This window comes from Culex quinquefasciatus, chromosome 1 (genome assembly GCF_015732765.1).
Source record: "Culex quinquefasciatus strain JHB chromosome 1, VPISU_Cqui_1.0_pri_paternal, whole genome shotgun sequence".
Taxonomy (NCBI): domain Eukaryota; kingdom Metazoa; phylum Arthropoda; class Insecta; order Diptera; family Culicidae; genus Culex; species Culex quinquefasciatus.
In genome coordinates, this window is record NC_051861.1 from 13,612,693 (window position 1) to 13,624,450 (window position 11,758).

At 37.8% G+C, this 11,758-nt stretch overlaps 1 protein-coding gene across 1 annotated transcript in view; it reads right to left on the bottom strand.

Moving 5' to 3' along the window:
- LOC6037403 (chondroadherin) overlaps positions 1 to 2,442 on the bottom strand; it is a 133,168-nt gene extending 130,726 nt beyond the window's left edge. Inside the window, exon 1 of the mRNA XM_001847268.2 lies at positions 1,742 to 2,442. The gene's annotated coding sequence lies outside the window, so the exon portion shown is untranslated. The remainder of the gene's footprint in view (positions 1 to 1,741) is intronic.
- Positions 2,443 to 11,758: the final 9,316 nt, after the last annotated feature.

The following is an 11,758-nucleotide window of genomic DNA, read 5'->3' on the forward strand; positions in this document are numbered from 1 at the left end:
TTTTGATTGATCATTCAAAATGGGTTCGCGGGTCACAAAATATCACCTCGCGGGCCATACTTTGGTCACCCCGGGGCCATACTTTGGTCACCCCTGGGTTAAGCTGGCTATTTTCCAAGAAAAGTTGTCCTGCGTAGAATTTGGTCATGTTTTGAAACTGTACAGAATACAGTTTTTGTTTTGCAATATTGACATTTTGTGAAATAAATAATAATATTTACGCATTTGGTGTCAATTACGATAGAAAAAAAAACCTAAAACGTTTTTCTCATTTGCTTAAAAGATAATAAGCGACAAATATGCTCTTTTGGGTAGTGCTATTTTACGGTATCAAACAATTTCAATTATGGTAAAAGTTGAAAATATTTTAGTTTGTGTTTAGCTACAGATGGTAACATTATTCTTTAATTAAAAAAAAATCCTCAACATAATCAAATCTAAGTTTGATCTGCACTGGAAAAACAAACAGATAATCAGCAACTGGCGCTAAAGCCAAGCTGGCACAGTCGGCAAAAACCCCGTCCTCATCATAATCGACACCGACGGAAACGGCAAAGAGGTAGAGCATACTACATAGAAATAGTCCACATCGAGTCAGTAAGCTGCATCCTACGATGGAGCTCTACTGCTCTCAGGGTGTATCCGGGTGATGTTTTGAAGCAGAATTCTCGAGGAAAAGTTCACCAACCAGTTATCAACCTCTGCACGAACCTGGGAGTAGACTCCCAATCAAATCGGTGGTGATTATAGCTTATGTAAATTGGGATAATTGAACACGGAGTCGCCGTGCAGTGGAGAAAGGTGCAAATGCACCCGATTTGAAACTAGTTGCTTCCGGTTACGGCGAAGGGCTTTGAGCTAATCCAAACGGTGCAAGTTGAGTTGAGAGCTGGGTGTAAATTACTGCACCGGTAATTGGTATTTGGACATGGTAAGGACTGATTAACAAGTTTGAAAATGTGTGTGAAGTTTTAACTTCCCGTTAAGATGGTGAAGTTTGAACAATTATTTTCTCAAGACTTCTGCTTTTTGACCTTTTTACTACTATGAGGTACGAAATAGGTCAAAAAGTACATAACTATGAATTAGAGCTTATTTTTATTTTTTTTATTTTTTTCATCCAAATAAAAAAATATATAACATTTTTAACTTGTAACACAAACATTGCAACTGTAAACGTGATTCAATCAGCAAAATATTATAATTTGGATTTTTTTGATTATTGTTGTGAAATTGTCGGTTTCCCTAGAAATTGCTAGTGTAGTTTGAAATTTTACATTTTTAGGATTTTTGTCGGTAGAGCAAAAATGATCTTTGATTAAAAAAAAAAACAATAATCAAAATTCAACATTGCTCTGAAATACAAGGTGAAATAGTAAAGTTCAAATTCAATAAAATACCGATCACCAAATAAGGCTGTAACAAATGCTTTGATTCATCTGGGAGTTGAACATCGCTCAAGAAAAAAATCGCCCATAATTTTCCGGTAATTTCCCGAAATGACACCAACAATCGCGCGATACACCCTAACCTGTACCATCATCATTCCCGTTGATGCCATGGTCGTCGTCGGCGTCATCAAACCGGCATGTGGCAGCCCTTACTGCTAGCCACAAACTGCATTACACCGTGCAATTTTGTCCTCTTCTTCAACGAGCTGCCTCGACCACGGTTCCGCTACTCGGACCGGCAAAAAATGCGGAAAATATGAAAAACATCGTAAAAACTCAGTCGAACCAACCTTTCGCTTTTGCAGTCCAGTTCTGGTCAGTCCGTTGAGTCTCGCTTCCTGTGGATGAGCGATCCCACCTCGATGCAGTATCCGATGCCCTCGGTTGAGGGAGGGCTACCAAATGGACACTCGCAAACGGGCCGCACTGGTACAGGTTCAGATCCTCTGGATAGTATCTTCAATCTACACGCAAAAACACACACACACACTTTTACCCCCGCTCACAGTAGACAAGCGCACTTGGCCCAGCTATCGCTGGGTCACTGTAATCTACCCTCGACCCCGGAAGTACGCCCACCCCCCCCAGGAATCCCTCGGAACGGTCGTCAGTTAATAAATAATCAACAGATAACTCGGTCTGGCGTGGCGTGCATCTTCTCTTCCGGGCAGCGCACGTGGTGGTGGTGGCCAACACGTTCCACAATCACTGCTGGGACGGCCAACACACACCAGCGCCATTCATCATCGTAGCAGGCGGCAGCATCGCGGGACCGGGTTCCGGCCAGGTCTTCTTCTATGGTGCGCTAGCGATTCACGCAAAACTCTTGCGGTAAACAAAAGAGAGAGCGCGCCTACTCGTAGGCAGCCCGCGCGACACCACGCGCTCTGTCCGTTTTTATTGCTCTCGAAGGTACCGCGCACGGGTCGTGAGGCCAATTCCGCGCGGCAATCTGACCAGAGACAATGGCAACACCCGCGTCCGACGCGTAACAATTACCTTGGATAACTAACCTGCGATCCACCGTTGACGGACTGTCAACTCTGTTAGTGGTGGCCCCAGTTCGGAGCTTCGGATTGCCGATTCCGGGAGCGCATGCGCTCCGGGTGGGCTTTCCAGTCGGCGAAAACATCTGGCCAGTGTGACCGAGTGACCGATTCGACGAAAAGGCCTTTTCTATCCGCTGGGACCATGTGGCACGGTGATTAATTGCCGAGGCCTCGAAGGTCGGACGGGACGGGAGCGGGTTGATGCTGGCTGGTTTATTTATGTGTGCTGTCCTGTCGCTGTCCTGGCACCGACCTCGGTTCCGCTGGGGCCCCGGCGGCGACCAACGGGTGCCAACTTGCCACGAAGACAGCTCAATTAATTGTGGTGGATGATGGGAGGTGGGTGTTTGCGAGTTCAACAGATGGCGCGGCGGTTGGCGGAGATGAGGCGCGAACTTTGACAATTCGTAATTTGTGGCACGAAAGACGATTGGAAAGGGGGACAGATGGGTTTAATTAGATTAATTTAATAGGAATGCAAACTCTTTTGTGGTTTAAACATTGTGAACGGTTTACGGATGGTTTCAAAGCGATTTGGACACAAAGAGATTCGCAATTAGACGAAAGTAAGAAATGTTTTTAGCGACTAAAGAGATTTATGAACTTTTATGTTTTACTATAAAACAGCAATAATTAATCAATTTACATTTTTTTATTAATTATGCAAAACGATCAATAAATTATAAGTCAACAAGGACATTTTTTAAGGCTTGACAAATAACACAAATTCGGAACACTTTTTTCTTACGATGTAAACAAACTTTTTTTTCTCTCCAGGAGTACATATTTCTAACAAAATAATGACTTCACACACTGCAACCAGTGAAACTCAAGCTTAGTGATGTTTTATCCATGGTCTGCTAACTTTTTTTGTGAAAATATCAGTTTAATTCAGGTGTTCCACAATTGTGGGAGGCACAATAACATCCCACAATCATGGAACTGGCAATTTGGAGGCAATGTTTTGCTGCTCAGGATAAAATAGTCTTGAAATGAAGTTTTTTGTTCAAACAGTACTACTTTTACTAGTGAAAAAGCAAGAGAATTTCCAAATAAAGGTCCTAAAAATAGTAGGGTCGACAGAAAAGTTGCATTTTGCATCCTATTGACAAATTACCACAAAAGTGCTCCGAATTTGTGGGTGTTCCGAATATATGGGATGACTGTACTTTGCATATATCGGTTCCACGTCAAACCAGCGCGATCCAGATCAAAAGTGCTCCAAATTGACTTCAATGTTTTGATTTGTTTGGCGATTAGGCTATTTTTTACGATTTTCGCTATAGCTATAGAATAATTTATACCTCCGAGGCGGCTGAACCAATTTAAGCTCTTTCCTTTGCAAAAGAAAGGTGAATTTAGGCTTCTAATGAAAAATACTAAGACATTTTATAAACTTATTCGAATACATTGACAGATCTAATCTAATCTAATCTAACCCTATCGCAGCCAGTCTTTCGAGGGCATCCTGGAATATGTCTTAGCTTGATTAACGCCTAGCATCCTTTTGACATTATTAAAATTTGCAGTGCCCCAATGCAATAAATTTCTTTGAAAAATCACAAACGTTAAAATGGCCAGACCAACTGCGTAAAGTTAACCGTAAAGATGGTTCGTTGAAGTGGATTAAGTTTGAGCACGAATGTTCAAACAACAATACAGTTTTGGATCTACAGGGGAGGAAGAAACGTGGGGATCCCCCGCTCACGTTCCTATTTGTTAGAGCAATAAATTTTGGTGCTCCGGGACCCTCTGGGATGGAACATTGTATTTTCACAAATGCCCTTTACACTACTTGCCGTGGTTATAGCGCCACAACTTGTTTTTCGAATACATTTACAGATCGAACGAGAACTCTGTTTGCTGATTTGAAGTCTAGAGACCAAAGACTCACAGTTGAAACTTTGTTTATATGGCTATTAGAGTGTAACAAAAATGACTTTTTGGCGGGCATTCAGGGGCTGGTTCCGGGGGCCAACTGATCCCAAATCTAAAATATTAGCATGATTGGACGTAACAGGAGTTGGGGCTTCGCCCTTCAATTTTAAATGGGATTTAACCCGTAAAATAACACTTTTTCGAAAATGTCTATTTTTGAGCCACCTCACGACGCCCGAGACGCCATTTGAATTTGCTGGGGCCGATTTTTCGAAAAAATGCCAAACTTAGAAGGCCTGTACCGGGCTCTAGGATGCTCAAAACTTCAATGTTATATATACCAAAACATGCGCAAGGATCTGGCCTACACGACAGTGATGTTTTTGGTAAACACATTGGTGGCCAAAGTGCCTCAAAAATAGTCATTTTGAAAAAAAAATCTTATTTTACGGGTTGAATCCCATTTAAAATTGAAGGGCTGAGCGCCAGCTCCTGTTACATCCAATCAAGCTCATATTTTGTATTTGGGCTCAGTAGGCCCACCGGAACCAGTCCCTGAATGCCCACCAAAAAGTCATTTTTGTTACATCCTAATGGCTATATTAATATTTTTTTTAATTATCACTTTTTTTTTTGTTTGTGAAAAGCTAAAATTGATAAATACGAATCTAATGAAGTTGGCCAAATTTAAGCTGATTCGGAGCTGGGTTCTGCTGAATTGATGTGGAATCAGTGTAAAAACGCATTTTATTGCTTTTTTTTTCTTGCTGCAAATGTTTGCCGGTGATTCATCAACAGCGGCTGTAGGTTCGGGGACCAAAAGGTTCTCATAATTTTAGATATTCATAAAAAGAAAAATGTTTTATATCCTTTTAAAAACTTGGGCGGTAGAGTAAACTGTTATTCCTCATAGATATTAAAATTAATATATTTACTTTTGAATTGGGTTTGAATAGGATGAATTTCACAGGATTTCGTAAAAAAAAATACGAGATAAGATTGACAAGTAAGCAATTAAAACTATGTTTCAACACCTTTCACTACAAATTGAAGCCTCGACAAGAGCAACTACTAATCAGTTTCAAGGTAAAACATATGTAACTAGTTGCAAACATTCGATAAATTAATTGAAACAAATTAGTTATCGTGTCTCGCCGACGTTTCGCACACTCTAAAGTAAATGAAAGAGGAAAAGCTAGCTTCACATCATATTTTTTCCACTCCACTTGGCACGCCTTTCGGAGGCCTAAGCGTTCACGTCAAGCCGTCATCACCTCCTGCAACTGTTATCGATGGTGAGCCCCCCTCTAACTGAAAGCAATATAATGTTTTAATTTGCTGCAATTTGCGGTGCATATGCTAGCACGTGTGAGTGATGCACTCGGCAGTGCAGGTGGCAACGGGCAACACGTGTCCGATGAATTAACAAGAGTATGAAGCGGTTGTTCAACGATGGTTTATGTATTTGTAGTGTATTTTTTTGCTGATATGATGAATGGATTTTGATACTTGCTGATTGTGCAACTTTTTGAATCATAATGTTAAACTCAAAATAAAACCATTTTAAGTTGAGGTATTCTGGATTTTTGAAGATTGTTTAAATACCAAAACATGGTTTGAAAAATATATTTTTGAAAAGCTGAGGAAATTCTCTATATTTTGCTTTTTCGAACTTTGTTGATGCGACCCTTAGTTGCTGAGATATTGCCATGCAAAGGTTTAAAAACAGGTAAATTAATGTTTTTCAAGTTTCACCCAAACAACATCATTTGCTAATGTCGATATCTCAGCAACTAAAGGTCCGATTTACAATGTTAAAATATTAAACATTCGTGAAATTTTCCGATATTTTCGAAAAATTACTTTCTATAATTTATAATCAAGACTTACATTTCAAACGGGCCAAACATTCAATACTACGCCCTCAGTTTTTCAGAAATATTGTTTTCAAAGGTGGGCAAACATGGGCACTTATTAAAAAAAATGAAAAACTGCGACTATTTTCAAAAAAGATACCTAAAAATGGCTATAACTTGAAAACGGTGCACTTTATCAAAAATTCACTAAAGTACTTTTTGATTGCAAATTCGATTTTACATCAAAAAATGAAGTTGAAAAATTTTTGCGAACAATACTTCGATTTTTTGAAAAAATGTGTATTGATTCAAAAAATCATAACTCGGTCAAAGATTTTTTGCCCATTCTGGAAATTTCTGAAAAGTTGGCATTTTATGTCATCTAAAACATATCAAAAAAATAGAAAAATAAACATAGTGTTTTTTTTTTGCAAATCAAGTTTTAGTGACAAAAAGTGAAATTAAAAATCACCATTTTTTTTACCACGTAACATTTTTTTTTCAGTGTAGTCCTTATCCATACCTACAACATTGCCGAAGACACCAGATCGATAAAAATTTCCTTCAAAAGATACAGATTTTTGATTTTTCACATATCATTTTTGTATAAACAGCTGCCAAATTTGTATGGAAAATTGTATGAACGAACTTATGATGCAAAATGGCTTCTTTGGGAATACCGAAGGCACCAAAAAAGTTTCAGCCGGATTAAAAAATACAAAAATTCAAATTGAAGACCGATTCTGTAGAGAACTGCTCTGTTGCAATTTATTTCAACAGCAAAACAATATTTATAAAAAAAAACTGAAAAGAGAAAATGCTTAAATTTATCAATGATCGTTGAAGCCCTAACGTACAAACAATCTTAAAACCTAGAGTTTTTTTGAATGGGTCCTATAAACTATTGTCTTTCATATCTTTCATAAAAAAAAAACTCTAAAAATCTAGTTCAAATCAATATCAACTCTGGAAACTTTATCTTAACCAAATAAAATTTAAATAAATTCATGAAAACCATCTGTTTTCAAATTTTGATTCATGAAACAAATTCAATAAATAGATTTTAGAAAAGATTAGATGTACACTGTGCATGGAATGTGGAAATTGGCCATATTGTAAAACAGTATCAAAATGTCCCAACTTTGACCTGCTCTAATACAGTAACTGTAGAGATCTTTTCAATAGATTTCATAGTTTTTTAAATAAGTTTCAAACAATCAAACGGTCCAAACCGTAATGCCACTGCACCGTGAAATTGAGAAATCCTTAAAACCAACAGAATGCATAACCCACCTCACCGTGCGTTTCGAATCGACTCAGAAACAATAAAACCCCGTAGAAGATATAATCTACACCGTTTCGCACTAAAACTCGCAAACCAAACCGCAAAGATTCCCGCGTTCGTTCGTTAGCAGCTCTTTTGGAGTTGAGGAAAAGAAACGGCAACCACCCACCCTTCATCAAGCAGCAGCAGCAGCAGCAGTGGTGTTATGCTGTTATGTTGTTATGCTGCACTCGGTTCTTCCCCTCCTCGAGCGGTGGCAGCAGCATGTGAAGATGCGGGTTGTTCAAGTTATTTTTCCCGAGACCCCGGCATCGTTATATTTTATGACGTGTTTATTTTAAACACTCCTTCAATGGGTTTCCCCGTAACCTTCTCTCTGGCTCTGTTGTATGTGGGGTGGGTTCTCGTGTCTTGTTTTCGTCCCATTTTGCACTTCTCGAGATGTTCTGCGTTTGCACTTGCAACCAAATACAGCCGAGGCGGTTGGTGCAGTTGCTGGAAGCCATGGTTGCCAACCTGCCAGATAAATCTGAAAATATCAACAACAAAAAGATGTTGATAATCATTAACTGAAAAAAAGTGTTTTGATTTGTCTTTAGTACTTGAATATTTTATGTTGGTATTTTTTTGTAAAATAGACACTAGAATGGTTTGAATTTGACTTTTCACCGTCCATTACAGGGCAGAATTGTGTCTCACTTTTTCATAAAATTTTATGTTTTTCTTTTGAAGAACGATTTTTGTTAGGTGCGCACACTTTCCCCGTGCTATTTGATTTTTTCTTCTCGGAATTCTTCCAGATTTCAGTAGATTTGCCCCTGGAACCCCCGGTCAGGAACGGGGGAATGTATAGGTTAGTGGTTTGAAAAACTTGTGCTTGTAGCCGCGATGACAGTATTAGTGTTTTCAAAGTCTGGTTTGTCCTTTATCTCAGAAATATGGAAATTCATGAGTTAAGCAGTCAACTGTACGACCAATCAAAAGAAGTAATTTTTCAGATTTGATAACAAATTGTTCAAAAATAAAAAAAATCGTATTAAAACTTTTCATCTGAAATTTTACAAAATCTTCGTATTTTCCTCTATTGTCAACAATTTTGGATGCTGCTATAGAGCCATCACATTCTTCAGAACTACTAAACGTCTATATTTCGCACTGAACTTTCATTCCGTGGTGCCTCTCCACAGGATAAAAACCGTCTCCTTCACAGTTCGTATTCGTTATATTTTGTGAATGGGGGAAAATCTTCGTCTATTCTACGTTCTGCATTTCCACAAGAGCACTGCCACCGCATCATTCAGACTGGCTTTTTCTTTCAGAGCAAAACGACCGACCAGAAACCGGGAAAGAGATATTTGAAGTGCAGCAGCATAATGAAAATGTGCAAATGAAATAAAAACCACCGCGGCGAGTTTCCTCTTCCAGCTGTAGCACTTCCGGCCGTTACGTCGGGGGGTGGTAACCGGTTAACTACCGTCAATAATGAAGCATGATGGAGCAGCAGTAGTGCCACCCGGTGGGAAAACAGTCGGAATGCGCCTACATCTATGCTGTCTCGGTACTTGAGCGCAATGGCGCTTGCAAAATGGATGCTATCACCATGGAATTGATAATTGCTAGAAATGTGTGCTTGCTCGTCGTGCAATGGACCCCGTTGCTTCTCGAGGATGTAAACGGTACGTAAATTAATAACAACACTGGCTCGTTGAAAAAAAAAGACTGCCGTTGAGAATTGGAATGTCTCATTATTTTTTTTTATAATTTAGATATTTGATGATTCAATTATAAATTTTTCATAAAATATATGCAAACATACAAGCAATCAACTATTATCTTGCATTGTAATCTTATTTTTACAAAACGCGCAAATTCAACGGTTGAGTTGTAATTATACATCATAACTGCTGCTTACGAGAAAAACACAAAATAATCAAATTCGTTACATTCTATGAAACAATCCCAAAACATTCCTGTTCAGGCACTTGCACTTAAGGAAATAATGCCACAGGTTCTTCAAACCCGAGCAGGGGTAAATAACACGGGAATACCAAATTCTGGTATTACTTGGGCAAATAACCGGGACCAAAATGTGCCCTTGGTTGCCCAGTAATAGATGGTAAAATACCATGAAATCATACCAAAGTCTTATATGTGGAAGGGCACAACAATACCAAACCATTTCAATACCAAGTTGAGGTCTTCTGGATTTTTGAAACGAAAAAACTTGGTATTGCCAAGATTTTATTTTTAGGTATTCCCGCGCCCTTGGAAAATCAGATTTTGGTATTCCTGTGGTCTTCCACATACATGATTTTGGTATTATTTCATGGTATTTTACCATCTTTTACTGGGCAACCAAGAGCACATTTTGGTCGCTGATATTTGCACAAGAAACAGTTGCAGTTAGTGAAAAAAACGGAAATGATCCATATGCAACAGCCAAATCTACTCACCTGATGATTCCATGTTGTTCTTAGTGATATTCTCCACCACATCGAATGCAATTGTCATTGATGAACGGCCTGTGCATGAAGTTCTTGAAGTTTCTGAAATATAACGAGATTGAAAAATAAGTGTTATTAAAATGAAACTGGATTGAAATTCACCAAAATTCAATAATCTGTCGATTGACTCGTTTTTCAAAGTATTTGATTATCCCAACTTACATAAATTTCAACGATTTAAAAAAATCTTAGTGGGTACATAAAAAATTGAAAATCCGCTTTAACATTTTTGGGTTTCAACTCATTTTAGGGCTAAATTAATTATCTCGTCAAAATTTATAAAAAAAATTCCCATCGTTTCAGAGTATTTTGATGAAACACTTCAGTACCAAAATAATACCAAAATGTGGCATCCTGACTTAGAAATTTTTCCACAATTTCAAGTCATTTCTTTAGGGGGTATATCAAAAATGATTAAAATCATGTTTGAAATTTCCAGTTTTCAATGAAAGCATTCGCTTTGAGACATAATTTTAGCGCAAAATTAATTAGAAGAATTTGATAAAATACTGTAATACCAAAAGAATACCAAAATGTGGTATTCGACGATTGACAAATTCTGCAATTCTGCAATACCAAAACAATACCTTAAATTGGTATGATAGCACATTTTGCTCTTGCATAATCCTTAAGACAAATTTTAAAGGGTCCAGGAATGCCAAAATTTGGTATTGGTACCAGAGAAAGGTATTATTACGCATTTTCCTTGTTATTTACCCATGCTCGGGAAAAGCCATAGGACGAATTGGGATCAACTTTCTGTATGAAGCCTGATTTTTGGCTAAAAATAAGCAAAAAATTTGAATCGACAAAGCGTATGCAGCCGATTATAAACTATTTAGTCAAAATATAAAAAAAATAGTTTTGAAAATTTAATTAAATGGAGTACACAGAATGTTTCTTGAACTTTAAAAAATTCAATTTATTTGTTGAATTTTTTACTAGAATTTCCAAATAAAAAAAATCATTTTATATATTTCTTTAATTGCTTTACGGTCCAAGTTTTTTCTTACCTCTTTTACGCAAAATATTGATCAAATTGGTTATTTTAGGAGTATGGGTGTTGGAGGCTGTTGCAAAAAGATATTAAGGTTTTAAAAAAATCAATTTTTAACAGTAATTTGCAAAAGCTATCAGAAAAAGTCAAACCAATCCTGGATGTCTATAGCACATTTTGAAGTGCTTCAAAAGACCATTCGAATGCATCTAAGAGAGTTGGAATTGATGAAGTTTTACGGAAATGGGAGCAATTTTATGATTTTTCATGAATTTTGGACCTCAAACTTCAAAGCCCGTTTTACCCCACTTCCCTTTGTCGTAGAGGGCTTATATTTGGCATGAGTTCATCTCATGTATAGACAAACAAACGCTGAAATTTTCATCCAAATCGGAGCACCACGATACGACCTGTTTCAGATTGGTGAAAAACTCGCTTTTAAAGTTACCATACTTCAATAAACAACACCATCCACAAATCCACATTGGTCCATTTTCAATATTTGCTTGAATTATCTTTTTTTTTTCAAAATTTTCAATCAAATTATCTTATCACAACTGACCACTTAACTCATGCTCGTATGCAGCATCCTGCTAATTCCTTAATTATACTTACCGTGTTTTCCCGCACAATTCACACAATTTCTCATTAGCTAAATTGAATCTCCACGCCGTCATCCTGTGTTCTGAGTCTGGCCGTTATTTCAGCCCGGTTTCGCACACAAAACTTTTCAGGTAA